Genomic DNA, 18,972 nt, shown 5'->3' on the forward strand with positions numbered 1-18,972 from the left:
GGATGCCAGCAATCAATGACCACACGTCAGCTCTGTGTAGGCACTTAAAGTCCTTAAACCTGGGGTCAAGTGCTGTGGAAATCTTTAGCCATGTATTGTTTGTTTTTTCCTTCCGTTTCTCCATGTTCATGGTGAAGGTTTGCTTGAACTTTATTATATAGGCTGTGTCATCCTATGAACTCTCCATCACCCGAGACAGATGGCATAAAGCGGGCAGCACCACTGAACATGAAACAAACTTCTCGCCTCCAAGGAGTTCAATAAAGTATCTGCCAAAATCTATTCAATATCAATTAAATTGTGAGGGCCTTGTATGCATTTGTATTCACTCATACATAAAAAAACAATACAAAAACAGCTGTAAGATAGACTTGAGGATTACATAGAGGTAGTCATACTTAACTATAACTGGACTTTATTAGGTCTGCACAGTGCAACATTTTTTTTTTTTTATCTATCAAATTTGCAATTAAAAAACATTCTTTGTGGATGTACTGTAATGTAATATCACAACATTAACAGGAGAGAATAGGCAATGAGTAGAGGATGTCAAGCCCCCCTCCCAATCCAACTTAAACTCAGCGCTACTACTATTGCGCCATGTGAAGAGGCGGCCCCTGCCACTAAATGTCTCATTATCTGACACAAAAAACGTACCAGTTTAACGCATAGTGGCTAAAAGACTTCCCAGTCTTTTTATATGTTCAATCCAATATTCTGCAGGTACTGATAAGCATCGGCAGAAATGTTGGCAGGCTCAATGCTGTACATTACTGGAAACCCGATTTTAAAACGGAATAATGTATAAGCATAGCTTTTCAGAAAACAAAGTAAATAAAAAACCCACATTGCATGTTGACGTCTGTGACCGCTGCCAATGACACACAAAAAAATAAAAGTTAATGAGAAGGTTCTTAAAATCAAAGTGAACATTGCGTACTGTATCGCAAAAGACGAACACCCCTATTTATTACATAAAAAAATGGTTTGTCATAAGTCAGATTGATGTTTATGCCATATGTTAAAGGACTGGCCAAATATCCGACAGTATGAAAAAAGAACTTGCCGCTAAAGTAAGAAACTCCACACTCCTCCATCGATCATTAAATACATAGAGTGGAAGCACATTTTTCAATGATCGCGTGCGAGATTGCTAGAAAAAAAAAAACGTGTCTATTACCTGCAGGACTCGAGCAATGCCTCCAGCTTCTGAAGTTTCTCCAGCTCAGCATTTGTTGACATGACCACGTTAGTTTTATGTAGGGCTAGTGCATCTCTTAGTGGTTGCTCGTTTCTTCGCACACGCTTCACCACCTCCAGAGTGGAGTTCCATCTAGTCGGTACGTCTTGCATGAGTGTATCATTCTTCAGGCCATGCGCGACTTGCTGTTTCTCAAGTTCTGCAGTATTTGATGGGCTGTGCTTGAAGTGCCCCACCACCTTTCGGCATTTGGAAAGTGCGCCGTCAAATGCACTATTCTGCAGAGACACTGTGACAGAACGTTGAATGCTGTGCGCGATGCATGGCAAGTGTTCGAAAGGCAGCGGTCTCACCGCTGAAATTAAATTTCGTGCACTGAGTGTGCTTACTTTATTCTCAACATTCCACTGCTTAGAAACATCCAGAAAATGTTTGGCGCATATTTCGGCATGATGCCTCTCCGATGTTTTCATGACCGTCAAAGCATGTGAATCCAGTTTCCACTGTTCGTCGATATAATGGGTTGTAACCCCGAGGTAGCTATGATTTCCAAGTGATGTCCAGTAGTCACTAGTAAGGACGACCGTCTCCGTGATCTCCAACACCTTTGCTAGTTTTGCCCTCTCTGAATCATACAGCTCGTGTATACTAGTTACGACTGTGGCTGTTGTGGGTAATTCATAAGTTGGGTCATTGGACGCGATCCGAATTATGTCGCACAGACCTTTGTCCTCCACTATGTAAATCGGCCTGCATGCTGTGGCTATCCATTTAGCAATTGCTACCGTCAATTTGCTGGAGGTTGACGCGTCCATTGGTTTCTGCCAAACACTGTCAAGCGTGGCCTGTCGCATATTACCTGGGCTAATGTTTTTAGTGTACAATGGATGCATTGCATGTGATATTGTAGGCTGCTTGTACTCCGGGGATAACTAAACTCGACTTGACAGTAACTACACACAACCTTAGTTTTACTGAGTGAGCCATTGGGCAAAGACTTGAAACTGAACTTCCCATTTAATTAACCTTTTTCCATCGTTCAACAATTAGGAATATGGAGTGACTTCAACATGAAATAACTTTAAACCTAAAGTGGTACGTTTTCAGTTTGCAGTATTTGATGGGCTGTGCTTGAAGTGCCCCACCACCTTAGGCGTTCCATGATATGGACGGCGTTCCGTGAGCTACTGCAGTCTGCAGCTTCACTCTGTTGGGGCTCAGCTTGAACTACGGGAATATCGTAGGGTCAAAAAGAACCTGCGTTAATGGCACTAATTTTTTTAACGGCGTTAAAGTTAGAGTGTGTTAACTTTGACAGCCCTAATAAATAAATATTATATATATATATATATATATATATATATATATATAGACACACACACACACCACACACACAGCATATAGGATACCGTACCTACAAAATAGTACACGACACATGTTCCACCCTAATTGGGGCTCGTCAGGTGTACACACCTTTGCTTCCCCTTACAGGGATCAAACCTCGGATGTCAGCACCTGAGGCAAACCCTGTGACGTTTTGCAGCGGTAGCTGGTTCGCTTACTTGACAGCTTGAAGATTGTAGTATTACATACATAAGTCAGACTCACAGTCTGATTACTTTGGATATTTATCTACCAGGTTATATTTGTGGTTGGTCTGCCAAAAACAAAAGACACATCCATTCTGTGGTTTTGCTTCTGATGCAGAACTGACAGACCTAGATAGTTTAGAAGTTTAATAAATGCTGAATATACAGGCCTCTAAACTACCGATTACGCAGGTTTAAGAGCAGGAACTAAAAGGAATTGAAATAAATGTGCTGGGCATGCAATATAGGTGTAAGTACCTATACTGGCAAAACATGAGGAGTCAAAGAGATGTCGTTGACAGGGGTGCCATCTTATGGACCTTAGCATGTCTGAGGTCACTGAATCAGTCTGAGGCTTCAGACTGTCTCACCTGCAGCTGGATTCTCTTGCCAATTTTTACAGCACAGTGTTCACGTCACTGCACTCGGACATTGAGATCCACACACAGATGGCCTCCCTAATACCTCTTGCAGCAGTAGCCTAAGCTTTCCTAGTTGGTCTCCCATCCAAATACTGGCTGGGCCCAAACATGCTTAGCTTCAGGTGAATTAGCTATTCTGAAGTGCATGTGGTTTGGCTGTAAAAGTAAGACAGTAAGTAGACAATAATAGGTGATGTTAAATTACATGACAAGGCTTTAATATTACCTTTCAGTCTGAATCAAAGCACAAAGTGAGAGCAAAGTGGTAAGTACCATGAGCAAATGACAAAAGCATCTACAATCTCAAGAGATACGAGCCAAATCTATTTATAGAAAACCAGTGAAACCATTTACCTCATTCATTCCTGGACTTAAATGGGTGTTTAACTGAAAAATCAAAAATACTTGTGCAGAGTTTTGCAACTTCCCTCACTATATACAGAACTTTAAATCTGACACTACTTGGGACTTTTTAGCAAAATGACAAAAATTGTATGCTTTAATGATGACTTGTATATATTACTTTTGTGCTCAGTAATTCTAAACCTCACAGAAGAGAGAGTTTTCCTAAATAATAATGCAGACAAAATCAAAATAATAAATCACCCTTTTCCTCCCACAGTCAGATGATTTCTGATATTATTACTGTATATGGTGTCAATCAAATATCTGCTGTACATATTATTAAAGTAACTGCAATTCATACAGGAAAATGTAATATCTGAATGGAATCTGGTGATCCAACATCCATGTGGCAAGAAATCTTAATCCAGACTCAAAGTGAAAGTGGAACAGGCTGCCCACTTTCATTCAAACTGCTGATTCCAATACAGTATTTAAGAAGCGGTTGTAGACTCTTGTTTTCTGAATATCTATCTCATTTATAATGGCTTTGTTAGACTAGTTAATCTCTCCGTATGTACAAGAACCTAATATGCTGTTCTGTTTGATTTGAGCTCTTCATTTATGATGATCAATTTTGTAACCTTGTTCTGTAGGACTGGTTTTAAAACTGTCCCTTAGACTGACGTTTGTTTCTGTTAGGTGGACCTCATTTATAAGTTGCTTTGGATAAAAGCATCTAAATGAGTAAATGAAAATGTCGTCATGCACAGTAACATTGCTCCTTAGCTCCACAGCTAAATGGGAGAATGCCTTAAAAAAATTATCTTTGAAGCTGTACAATAACCTATTATCTCAGTGACTAATCCAACTAGTGATGTCTGTGAATCCTCAACTGCTTTTACAGTCTGCTGAAAACATTTCTGGGCTGCAAGCTGCTGTTATTATAAATAAGGAAACTGTAATTAGCAAAAGATGTTGCTATTTCTACATACTTTGAAGTGAACTGGAAGTCATGTTGGGGTTCTTAATCCAACATTAAATTATTTTTGAACTTCCTTTTTTTTTTTTTTAACAGTCAAGTGTGAGTTGCTCATGTAATTCACCTTATGGATGCTGTTGTGGACTACAGCTGTCTGGGCCAGTAAACAGGTGTATTCCTTTAGGGCTCTATTTGTATTGTAGTTAACTGTTTAAAACTTCAGAAAAAGAAGTATTCCAGGGCACACTTCCAAAGAGCTCTGATTCACCTCCTTATTTAAATTCTTGGTCACTTATACTCATCACCTGCAGTGAAGGACTAAAAAAGGAGTAAAGCTACATACGAGACTCTGGGGGTTCTTCTATTTAAAGAAGAATGGAATCATGAGACAAATCAGGGTTTTATTAACAGGTAAAACTCAATAACAGGGAGACACTACTCTAATTGCATTGGATATTAAACTAAAATAGTAAATTAAAGGATGTAGAGGAGGAGTAGAAAGCCAAAACAATTTTACGTAACCAGAGCAAAAACATAACATGAAAGTCGTAGTAAATTAACAAAAGTATTTGTTGCCAAAAACTAGAATGAAACACTAAATCTATCTATCTAAAAGGCCAGGACACATTATGTGACTTTTTCAGCAATTTTCAGCCACAGACTTCATTTACAGAAGTCGGTCACCTAATGTGACATGCCCAGTGACTCACTCCAACTAGTGCATGACTTTCTCACACAAAATCAAACAGGTTGAGAGATGTTTGTGAATATGTGTAGTTTGCACTGTTATCTTGCTGTCGAGCAGCCTCTAAGCATGAGCATTACTCCAGCTCACACCATGGTGTGATGCTGTACTTAAAATCTAATGACCTACATCATTCCTCTTCAAAACACTGAACCATCTGTTCATTGTTATTTTAAAGATAGGTTCCATTAAACATAGATTTATAATAAATTGCTTCGTTACATGTAATTCTGTTCTCAATACCATTTAATCAAATTCCTGGCCTGCTGGCTCAAGGAAGTATGTGTGTGGAGGGGTTTGCATTTCAGCATACCGTGTATGCGTTTAGTATATAATATAAGCATTTCAAACATTGAATTCATTACACAGGCCACCTAAACGTGCAGCCTGTAAACATTACTTTTTGTAATAAGTTAAATAAAACATGATTCAGTGTTACAACAAACAAATAAACAAATATTGAAGCTTGAACATACAACTGATAAATAATGTAAGCAAATGAAAATCATTAACATAATAATAATAATAATACAAAATCATAATCCATCCATTTTCTAAACCACTTTGTCCTGAGCAGGGTTGCAGGTAAGCTGGAACCTACAGTGCATTCAGAAAGTATTCACAGCGCATCACTTTTTCCACATTTTGTTATGTTACAGCCTTATTCCAAAATGGATTAAATTCATTTTTTTCCTCAGAATTCTACACACAACACCCCATAATGACAACGTGAAAAAAGTTTACTTGAGATTTTTGCAAATTTATTACAAATAAAAATATTGAGAAAGCACATGTACATAAGTATTCACAGCCTTTGCCATGAAGCTCAGAATTGAGCTCAGGTGCATCCTGTTTCCCCTGATCATCCTTGAGATGTTTCTGCAGCTTAATTGGAGTCCACCTGTGGTAAATTCAGTTGACTGGACATGACTTGGAAAGGCACACACCTGTCTATAGAAGGTCCCACAGTTGACAGTTCATGTCAGAGCACAAACCAAGCATGAAGTCAAAGGAATTGTCGATAGATAGATAGATAGATAGATAGATAGATAGATAGATAGATAGATAGATAGATAGATAGATAGATAGATAGATAGATAGATAGATAGATAGATAGATAGATAGATAGATAGATAGATAGATAGATAGATAGATAGATAGATAGATAGATAGATAGATAGATAGATAGAGATACTTTATTAGGTGGACAGGATTGTCTCGGGGCACAAATCTGGGGAAGGTTACAGAAAAATTTCTGCTGCTTTGAAGGTCCCAATGAGCACAGTGGCCTCCATCATCCATAAGTGGAAGAAGTTTGAAGCCACCAGGACTCTTCCTAGAGCTGGCCGGCCATCTAAACTGAGCGATCGGGGGAGAAGGGCCTTAGTCAGGGAGGTGACCAAGAACCCGATGGTCACTCTGTCAGAGCTCCAGAGGTCCTCTGTGGAGAGAGGAGAACCTTCCAGAAGGACAACCATCTCTGCAGCAATCCACCAATCAGGCCTATATAGTACAGTGGCCAGACGGAAGCCACTCCTTAGTAAAAGGCACATGGCAGCCCGCCTGGAGTTTGCCAAAAGGCACCTGGAGGACTCTCAGACCAGGAGAAGGAAAAATTCTCTGGTCTGATGAGACAAAGATTGAACTCTTTGGTGTGAATGCCAGGAGTCACGTTTGGTGGAAACCAGGCACCGCTCATCACCAGGCCAATACCATCCTTACAGTGAAGCATGGTGGTGGCAGCATCATGCTGTGGGGATGTTTTTCAGCGGCAGGGTCTGGGAGACTAGTCAGGATAAAGGGAAAGATGACTGCAGCAATGTACAGAGACATCCTGGATGAAAACCTGCTCCAGAGCGCTCTTGACCTCAGACTGGGGCGATGGTTCATCTTTCAGCAGGACAATGACCCTAAGCACACAGCCAAGATATCAAAGGAGTAGCTTCAGGATAACTCTGTGAATGTCCTTGAGTGGCCCAGCCAGAGCCCAGACTTGAATCCTATTGAACATCTCTGGAGAGATCTTAAAATGGCTGTGCACCGACGCTTCCCATCCAACCTGATGGAGCTTGAGAGGTGCTGCAAAGAGGAATGGACGAAACTGGCCAAGGATAGGTGTGCCAAGTTTGTGGCATCATATTCAAAAAGACTTGAGGCTGTAATTGCTGCCAAAGGTGCATCGACAAAGTATTGAGCAAAGACTGTGAATACTTATGTACATGTGATTTCTCAGTTTTTTTATTTTTAATAAATTTGCAAAAACCTCAAGTAAACTTTTTTCACGTTGTCATTATGGGGTGTTATGTGTAGAATTCTGAGGAAAAAAATAAATTTAATCCATTTTGGAATAAGGCTGTAACATAAAATGTGGAAAAAGTGATGTGCTGTGAATACTTTCCGGATGCACTGTATCTCAGCAAGAATAGGGTGTAAATAGGTGGACACAAATGCTGAAAATTACCATTACTACTACTGATAACCTGTTTCAGTTCAAAAGTATACAGTTTCCTGTAAATTTGTGTTCTGTATTGATTATCAACAAAAGCCAAAGTTGGTCACTAAGGAAAGCAGGAACTGAATTACGGCAGGAATACTTAAATCCTGGGCACTTGTTTGTAGCATGTTCAAGACTAAGCAGCTCCCGTAAAACTACAGTAATAGTATTATCCCCTGGTAAAAAAAACCTACAAATACTGCATACAAAAAGTACTTAGTTACATAGTACTTCTGATACATCCAATTAACTGACAGAACTATAACTGAGGCCCACTGTCTTATGAAATTTCTTGGGTGAAGCCGAGTAACACAGCTAGTTTATACAGTCATATGAAAAAGTTTGGGAACCCCTCTTAATTCTCTGCATTTTTGGTTTATCATTGGCTGAGCTTTCAAAGTAGCAACTTCCTTTTAAAATATGACATGCCTTATGGAAACAGTAGTATTTCAGCAGTGACATTAAGTATATTGGATTAACAGAAAATATGCATCATAACAAAATTAGACAGGTGCATAAATTTGGGCACCCCAACAGAGATATTACATTAATACTTAGTTAAGCCTTCTTTTGCAAATATAACAGCCTCTAGACGCTTTTGATGAGTGTCTGGATTCTGGATGGAGGTATTTTTGACCATTCTTCCATACAAAATCTCTCCAGTTCTGTTAAATTTGATTGCTGCTGAGCATGGACAGCCTGCTTCAAATCATCCCATAGATTTTCGATGATATTCAAGTCAAGGGACTGTGACGGCCATTCCAGAACATCGTACTTCTCCCTCTGCATGAATGCCTTTGTAGATTTCAAACTGTGTTTTAGGTCATTGTCTTGTTGGAATATTCAAACCCCTGCGTAACTTCAACTTTGTGACTGATGCTTGAACATTATCCTGAAGAATTTGTTGATATTGGGTTGAATTCATCCAACCTTCGATTTTAACAAGGGTCCCAGTCCCTGAACTAGCCACACAGCCCCACAGCATAATGGAACCTCTACCAACTTGAACAGTAGGTAGCAGCTGTTTTTCTTGGAATGCGGTGTTCTTCTTCCGCCATGCAAAGCGCTTTTTGTTCTGACCAAATAACTCAATTTTTGTCTCATCAGTCCAAAGCACTTTGTTCCAAAATGAATCTGGCTAGTCTAAATGAGCATTTGCATACAACAAGCGACTGTTTGTGGTGTGAGTGCAGAAAGGGCTTCTTTCTCATCACCCTGCCATACTGATGTTCTTTGTGCAAATTGTGCTGAATTGTAGAACGATGTAAAGATACACCATCTGCAGCAAGATGTTCTTACAGGTCTTTGGAGGTGATATGTGGGGGTTGTCTGTAACCATCCTCACAATCCTGCTCATATGCCGCTCCTGTATTTTTCTTGGCCTGCCAGACCTGCTGGGTTTAACAGCAACTGTGCCTGTGGCCTTCCATTTCCTGATTCCATTCCTTACAGTTGAAACTGACAGTTGAAACCTCTGAGATAGCTTTGTGTAGCCTTCCCCTAAACCATGAGTCTCAACTATCTTTGTTTTCAGATCTTTTGAGAGTTGCTTTGAGGATCCCATGCTGTCACTCTTCATACATACATACATACATACATGTTAACGCCCCAGGTGGAATTGAAGAGTTGCATAGTGTGGGGGAGGAATGATCTCCTCAGTCTGTCAGTGGAGCAGGATGGTGACAGCAGTCTGTCGCTGAAGCTGCTCCTCTGTCTGGAGATGATACTGTTCAGTGGATGCAGTGGATTCTCCATGATTGACAGGAGCCTGCTCAGCACCCGTCGCTCTGCCACGGATGTCAAACTGTCCAGCTCCGTGCCTACAATAGAGCCTGCCTTCCTCACCAGTTTGTCCAGGTGTGAGGCGTCCCTCTTCCTTATGCTGCCTCCCCAGCACACCACCGCGTAGAAGAGGGCGCTTGCCACAACTGTCTCATAGAACATCTGCAGCATCTTATTGCAGATGTTGAAGGACGCCAGCCTTCTAAGGAAGTATAGTCGGCTCTGTCCTCTCTTGCACAGAGCATCAATATTGGCAGTCCAGTCCAGTTTATCATCCAGCTGCACTCCCAGGTATCTATAGGTCGGTACCATCTGCACACAGTCACCTCCGATTATCATAGGGTCCATGAGGGGCCTGGTCCTCCTAAAATCCACCACAAGCTCCTTGGTTTTGCTGGTGTTCAGTTGTAGGTGGTTTGAGTTGCACCATTTAACAAAGTCCTTGATTAGGTTGCTATACTCCTCCTCCTGATGCAGCGGTGTCGTCAGCGAACTTTTGCGCGTGGCAGGACTCGGAGTTGTATTGGAAGTCCGATCTAGATAGGCTGAACAGGGCCGGAGAAAGTACAGTCCCCTGCGGCGCTCCTGTGCTGCTGACTACAATGTTAGACCTGCAGATCCTGAGATGCACATACTGAGGTCTGTCTGTAAGATAGTCCACGATCCATGCTACCAGGTATGAATCTACTCCCATCTCTGTCAGCTTGTCCCTAAGGAGCAGAGGTTAGATGGTGTTGAAGGCACTAGAGAAGTCCAGAAACATAATTCTTACAGCACCACTGCCTCTGTCCAAGTGTGAGAGGGATCGGTGTAGTATTTAGATGATGGCGACCTCCGATCCCACTTTCTCCTGGTATGCGAACTGCAGAAGGTCGAGGGTGTGGCGGACCTGTGGCCTCAGGTGGTGAAGCAGCAGCCGCTCCATGGTCTTCATCACATGTGACGTCAGGTCTGAAGTCATTCAGCTGACTAGGACACGATTCCTTTGGGACTGGGGTGATGCAAAATGTTTTCCAAAGCCTCGGGACTCTCCCTTGTTCCAGGCTCAGGTTGAAGATACGCTGTAGAGGACTCCCCAGCTCCAACGCACAGGCTTCAGCAGTCGTGGCAATACTCCACCTGGACCCACTGCTTTGCTGGCACAAAGTCTCCTCAGCTCTCTGCTTACCTGGGCTGCTGTAATTGTGGGTGGGGGGAAACTCTATCCTATGCTGGTATCAGCAGAAGGATGGGTGGAGGGTGCAGTACTCTGAGGTGAGAGTGGGTTAGGGTGGTCAAACCTGTTAAAGAAGTTGTTCATCAGGTTTGCTCTCTCCAGGTCTCTCTTGATGGTGGCACCCCGCTTCGAGCTGCAGCCAGTGATGATCTTCATCCCATCCCACACTTCTTTTATGCTGTTATTCTGTAACTTCTGCTCCAGCTTTCTCCTGTACTGCTCCTTCGCCGCCCTGAACTGGACTCGGAGTTCCTTCTGCACGCGCTTTAGCTCATGCTGATCACTGCCTTTAAAAGCCCTTTTCTTCTGGTTCAAAAGGCCCTTGATGTCACTTGTAATCCATGGCTTGTTGTTAGCATAGCAGCGTACTGTTCTAACTGGAACTACAATGTCCATACAGAAGTTGATGTAGTCAGTAGTTCAGTCAACAACCTCCTCAATGTTCTCACTATGTGACCTCTGCAGGATATCCCAGTCCGTAGTTGCCTCAGAGGACCACTTCCTGAATGAAAGTGTGGTTGTAGGTAGCTCCCTCACTCTTGGTTTGTAGTGAGGCTGAAGCAGAACCAGGTTATGACCTGCTTTCCCAAGTGCAGGGAAACACAACTTGCAATTGACCACCTTAAATACCTTTTCTCATGATTGGACACACCTGTCTATAAAGTTCAAGGCTTAACGAGCTAATCCAACCAATTTGGTGTTGCAAGTAATCAGCATTGAGCAGTTACATGCATTAAAATCAGCAAAATTACAAGGGAACCCACATTTTTGCACAGACAGTTTTTCACATTTGATTTAATTTCATAAAACTAAATACTGCTTCACTAAAAATCTTTGTTCGGAAAACACCCCAGTACGCAGATGTTCCTAGGAAATGAAAGACATACTACTGTTATCTTTTTTGTTGAAAGGAGAGTAAATTATTATGCAGGCTGAGAGGTTCCCAAGATTTTTCATGACTGTATATACATACAAAACTGCTTACAGTGCTGTGAAAAAATATTTACTATCTTGCTTTTTGCTTCTGAATATGTTCAGATATCCATCAAAATCTAATACTGTATTAGAAAAAAGGCACCAGTATGAATAAATAATACATGTATTTAACTTATTTCACTTACAGTATCGAAAAAAATAATCCAATATCAACTTGCACTGTGTGAAAATGTAACTACCCACTTGTTAAACCAACTCAACTAAAGGGATATTTAGAGTCAGCTGAGTGAACACACAGATTTGAATATAGCCAGTCCTACTCAGTACAAATCTCAATTTTTTTAACGCTCACCATCAAAGTCAAGTTGTCAGCACAAAGATTCATTAGCACAAAATCCCACAACCAAGTAAAATTTCTGAAGAGACAAAAAAAAGGGCTGCAAAAACATTTCTGAGGCTCTGGAACTTCATTGAACCACAGTGAAAATGGAAAACATTTGGATCAGTTGTAAATCTTCCTGACTTTCACAAATTACTACTAGGCTACAGCTTAATGTCAACCAGGAAATCATAAACGATACTAAAAAAACATTCAAAGAATGGCAGTGGGGCAAGTGTTCAAGAATCCATGGCCAAAAAGACAACGGGCAAAAAAGTTAATTTAGAAGAAGGTAAGACATAAACCGCTGCTAACCAAGAACAACATACATGCTTGTCACTCATTTGCCAGTAAACACCTGTATCCTCAAGTGAAAGAGAATATTATATGGACAGATTACTAAAAAATTGATTATTTTTGGATGATGCTAGTCCCTTCATTATTGGTGTGAAATAAGTACAGCATTCCATAATAGGCCTAAGCTGTTTGCCAACAATAAGAAATGCAAACAGAGGGTGGGAAATGTGCGAGGGAGACGGTATCCTGCAATTGTAGAAATGGAGGCATCCATTTTCTTTAGGCGTTTCTTATCATGACACATATACAGTACATATTTTGTCAAATCTGTAGAATAGGGTCACTGTATCCTCTGACACTCTGAACTTCAGTATCTGTCTCAGGAAGCAAATCTCTGGTGAGATTTCTTGACCAAAATGTATTGTTGTCCTCCTATGATAAGAGAGTTTTCCATCACCCTCACAAAGTAACCATTGATTTACAATAATAAAGAGTGTTATTTTGCCTTACTGAATTCCCCCATCAGTTCTTTTGTTCCACGTCAAAGTGAACTTTATTGTCATCTCAACCATATACAAGTATACAGATAGATGAAATTGGGAAGCTCTGGGTCCACAGTGTAACAACATGAAGTGCAAATAATAAATTAAAAATAGAATTATAATTTAAATTTAAAATGAAAACACAAACAAGACAAGACATTGTGCAAAGACAAAACAAAGAAGTAGCAGCAATATTGACGTGTAGTTAGCAATATGAACATTGATGCAATGTATGGTATTTATCTAGATACATAAATATAGTCAATAGACATGTAATATAATAATAATAGATATAGATAACACAGAAATTATCAGTGTATGATAATAGTTGTTTAAGACGTGTAAACAATGACAGGTCAGAATGTTTCACAGCAGAAGGATATCAAGAGTGTCAAAATACTTAAAGGTCAGTATGAGATTTTCAGTTCTTTTCCGCATGCACACTAATCTTTGCAGGAAAGTGGCTTGCATGTATAAAAGTTCTGTTTTTAGAGGTGGTTGAGGCCATGTGGAAGATCCCAGATGGCAGCATGGTGTTAAGGAGTCTGACAGCTTCGGGGTAAAAACTATCCTGCAGCTTAGTAGATCTGGCTTTGATGCTGCAGTATTTTCTCTTGGATGTCAGAAGTGTGAAAAGTCCATGTGAGGGGTGTAAGGGGTCCTGCACAATGCTGCAGGCCTTGAGGACACTGCATTTGTAAAATATGTCCTGTAGTGAAGGGAGAGGCACCCCAATAATGTCCTCTGCTGTCTTCACTATCCTTTGCAGGTGCTTGCGGTCGGATATGTTGCAGTTGCCATACCAGACAGTGATGCAGCTGGTCAGAACACTCTCAATGGTGCCTCTGTAGAACATGGTGAGGATGGAAGGGGGAAGACTTGCTCGCTTCAGTCGCCGTTATTAAGGACACAAATTAAGTTGGCAAATTAAGTTACCATGTTCTAATACACAGTCATCAATATATGTGATGAGCCCCATTTGAGTCGTATCTTCAACAAAAACATGAATTCAAATGTGAAATTTACATATTATTGTAGAGACTAAAATGAACATGTTTAGCAATACTGTCTATGAAGACTGCAAAGGAAGATTAGTGAAAATGAGAAGAGAATCTCAAACCAATTTTGGGCTGTGGAAGCTGGAGCCTATACAGGCAACACAGGGTGCAAGGCACATATCTGCTCTGGACACAATACCAGTCCACTGCAGGGCTCACTCACCCGCACTCTTCTATTATGAATGTAGAGTAGCTAACTAACTCAACACACACGTTTTTGGGGACATCTGAGAAAAAAAAAACTGCATACCCAGAGGAAACCCATGCAGAAACAAAGAGAATGCCCAAGCCAGTGCCATTCGAAGCCCATATGGAGCCCTAGGTGGGGCAAGGGTCCCCCCTCAGTCTGGAGCACAAGGTCACTTTAGTTACCAAAATGGCATCCCCTGCAGTCCATAGCATGGCTGGATGGTTAGGATCCCAAATTGTACGTTGCTAGAGTTATATAAAGGTGCCGTTCTGTGTCCGGAGTACTTTCATAAACAGTGCCCCTGGGGTATACACCTGAGTCAGCCGCCTATGTTGCCGAATGGATTGAGCAGCTCTGATGCAAGAGCCACATAAACAACAAACAGGTGTAGGTTTGAACTAAGGACACTGGATTCAGGAGTCAGCAGTTCTAACCAATGTGCTATCATGCTATCCTATTATGGAAATTCATTTATAGCAATTTAAAATAACCTGGACTACACAAAGCATTTGAAAAATTCCTATGCTAAGTTTTCATATCAGTCACATTCATAAATATTGGAATTAGTATTGAATACATGTGTAGTCCAGATAAAAAAAAACAAGTAAATTCATAGTTCATGCTACTCTAATAACAACAAACCTCTGAGAATCATGAATGAAAAACTTGGATTTGGGTCATTTTTTTTTTTCTTTCAGTGTTTGAAAACAGATTCAAGAAATGGTTGAAGATAGCTTAAATGTTGCCTGAATGAACTTAACCAAAGACCTAATTAGGTATCACAATTACTTTCTTCTTTTTTCCTTCATTATGATATCCATAATGTGGTGGGCAATAAACTAGTACATAATGTGCACAGTATAAGCTACTGTGGCACACATTATAATAATAATAATTCTTTAATAATTCTTTGCATTTATATAGCGCTTTTTCTCACTACTCAAAGTGCTTAGCAATTGTAGGTTAAGGGCCTTGCTCAAGGGCCCAACAGAGCAGAGTCCCTTTTGGCATTTTACGGGATTCGAACATTGATCCTTCAGGAATCTGTAATGTGGAGGGATGGGCAGTGCAAAGCATGAATAACTACATACATGTTTACTTTCATCTATATTAGCAGCATGAAGCACAAATTGTCACAAGGAGAATTAGCATATATTGCCTGCCGAGGTAGTGCCAAGAACAAATTATTACATGCAGGGCTCATATTATCTTTCCCAGAGAGTCAGCACAAAGAGAAAATTGCCAGACAGAGCACTTGCATCATATTTTGTACAAAAGTAAGATGAAAACAAAAATTGCTGCACAAAAGGCTAGCATTATATTTCCTGGAGACAGTGTAAAATGCAACTTACTACATGGGAGAATTCTGCCACACTTCCAATAAGAGCAGTGTGATATGTCAACCGGTACATGTGGGACTTGTCTCACCCAAGTAATGAGTAGAACAAATTGCAAGATGGCTCCAAAGAAGTCAATCAATATTGGCCCTGTATGAGTGAATGAGTATACCTTCGGATGAACAGGTCCCCCATCCAGGGTGGGGTCTTGCCTTTTGCCAGATTCTCGGAATAGACTCCAGCTACTCTTAACTCTGCCATGGGATTAAGTAGGTTCCGAAAATGAATGAATTAGAACTACTGACAGCTTTAATAACAAAGCAGCATGAAGCACTTAATGCGAGGATGAGCCTTTAAGAGCCAGCAAGAAGAATAATTGACATATGAATTGAATAGTTACTGTCACCTTTCCCAGAAAATTAGAACAAAACATGAACTGCTGCACAGGGGGCAATTTCCACTTGTCACACACAGCAGTTGCACAAGGCACAAATAACAGCATCCATCTCTGTAGACCACAGGGGGTAAAGGGTATCCACTAGAGATTTTTCTTTCAACAATCCAAATTTTCCTAACATGACTTGCAAGATGCATATATGTTAAACTCAAGTGCCAGAATACTGTAGACCGCCATGTCTTTGGAATATATCATAAAATATCACTATGTAAATTAAAGTAAAATGAAAAATGAGTTATAGGTGCACAATACCAATGTAATCTTCTTAGAGATTAAAATAACATAACCTTTTTGAACTGCACAATCCAATTCAGGATCACAAGGGCCAACATACTTAATTCTAAATGGATTTTCAATAACCAGCATACTGCTTTTAATATGATACAGACTTTCATGATATGACTTGCAACCTGCAAATGACTATTTACAAGTACAAAACTGCCACAGAGTGAGTGTCCTGGGCAGTTGTTATTTATCTACTATGGTGTTAACAATATTGTAATTTAAGCAAATAAACATTTTTGATGGAACAATTAAGATTTTCAAAGAAAATATTACTTGCTAAAGGGTATTTTTTGCTGAAATACATTATTTTCAAGGTGCTATTAAGGTTAGTCACAAAGCCCTTTTCAAGTTGTTAGCAAGTACTGTATACTAGAAGTTCATAACTTATTCTAAAATTCATAAAACCTGTAACATACAGTATGGGAACAAATTGGAACATCATCATGCAGGGGTGACACTAACTTGTTTATATGTTTTTCTTGCATAAGTATCATTATGTATTAATTTGTAAAAGCAGTTATTTCTGGCTTACTCATCCATATTACTAAACGAGAATGGAATGGTAAACCGGAAGGCACGGACCCAGGTACACGGCGATGGACGCAGGAGACATAGTGCGCAGGCGCCTACAGTGCGCGTCTCATAAACCGCAAGCGAATTCTGATCCACCGCAAACGAAGGAGTCACGGCTCAAAAACGAAATAGCTCAACTAATGCCACATAGAAAAGAGGATTCTGCACTGCACCCCAGAGACAAACGGAAGACACTATGGGGTCCGCAAAGGTCCACAAAGATAGTACGGAAGGCGCGAGAAAGTACTAAAGGAGCAGGCACCTACAACGCGCTTCTGAACTAAACGTCCACACTACACAGCATGGTCCGGGTAATAAGAATAAATGAACTCCCCGTATTAAACGTACGGCATCCTCACACGTCCAAACCATATAGCATATGTGAATCACATTACAGTGATGCATTATTAACAGTACAACCACAGAAAACGCTCCGTATTAACAGTAAGTGCAATTATCCATATTACTAACGGTAGACAACGGATAACTAATGGAGTCGCAGTCACGGCTCCGGATCCAAAACTAAACTTTTCAACTAAAATGTCAATTTCCTTTCATTTTCATTAGCAACGGTATGTGTTCTTCTCACATATCACTGCTACTTCTAATTTATTGCTTAGTGTTTCTCAATAAACCAATGTAGACAGAATACCTCCTTTCCTAGAAGATGTTGAATTTGGAGATTGGTAGCTCTGCTTGTACAGTGGAACCTTGAAGTAGATAACGAATGACTAAGAAGTCTTTCTTGACAACGAGTATAAAATGTTTAACTAATGACCAATATACTCAGACTATCTCTCTGTAATACACATGTAAAATTATCATTTGTGAAAATCCTGAAAAGCTTGAATTGCAAGAGGAAAAAAAAACAAATTGGTGAATTTAGTGAATTTTCATAGCACACATGACTGGCATATTTATCTTGATTTTCAGAAAGACTTTGATAAAGCCCGCATGAGAGGTTGGGCACAGAATAAAGAAAGTGGGATTTCAGGGTGTAGTGTGTAGATGGGCGTAGAACTGGTTAAAACACAGAAAGCAGAGGAATATGGTGCAAGAAATCTTATCAGAATTAGGTGACCTTAAGAATGGTGTCCCTCAGGAGTCAGTACTATGGCTGCTGCTCTTTTTAATATACAGTATTATATATATATATATATATATATATATATATATATATATACACACACAGTAAATGATCTGGATAGTAATTTACACGAAAAGCTGTTTTCAGTTAGCAGATGATATCAAGCTCAGTGGAAGGGCAGATAATCTAGTATCACATGAATCATTACAGAGGGACATGGACAACATACAGGCTTAGGCAGATTTGTGGTAGACAGCATAAGTAAATGCAAGGTATTATCTGTAGGAAGTAAAAATGTTACAGTAAATACACAATGTGAGTCCTTACAATTTTAAAATTCTCCTTATTAGAAGGATTTAGGAGTTCTACTGGACTTGTCACTATCCACTTCAAGTGCCCAGAAGCCATTAGGAAGGCTAACACATTATTAGGTATTATACCATTATGTGTAAAGTATACATCAAATTAGCTGATGGTTACGCTTTATAACAAACTAGTGATGCTGCACCTGGAGGACTGTGTGCAGTTTTGGTTTCTGGACTACAAAAAAAAAAAAAAAAAAAAAAAGGACATAGCGGCACTAGAAAGAGTCCAGAGAAAAGTGACTACACTGATTCCAGGACTGCAGGGGATGAGTTACAAGGAAATATTAAATGAGTCGAACCTTTTCAGTTTAATCAAAAAGAGATTTAGATGTGACATGATTAAATAATTTAAAATTACAGAAGAAATTAACACAGTGGAACCAGGCTGTTAGCTAAAATTAAGCTCAACAAGAACAAACATTAGAAAGTTACTCTTCACACAGAGAACCATAGACAAGGAATAGGTTACCAAGAAGTTGACCTGACGTGTTTTTAGCAGATTTATGTGGTTAGGATTGGCAAACTTTGTTGGACTTGATGGCCTTTTCTTGCTGAAATTTTTGTAATGTTCTAAAATATTTGAATAGAAGATCTGAGGGCACGTCCTACTTACGTGTTAGAAGGCCACCCCAAGTAGACAACATTAACCAAACGGTCTATACCGGGCACACACACAGCCTAACATAATTAGAT

The sequence above is a fragment of the Erpetoichthys calabaricus genome, chromosome 14 (assembly GCF_900747795.2).
Source record: "Erpetoichthys calabaricus chromosome 14, fErpCal1.3, whole genome shotgun sequence".
Lineage (NCBI taxonomy): Eukaryota > Metazoa > Chordata > Cladistia > Polypteriformes > Polypteridae > Erpetoichthys > Erpetoichthys calabaricus.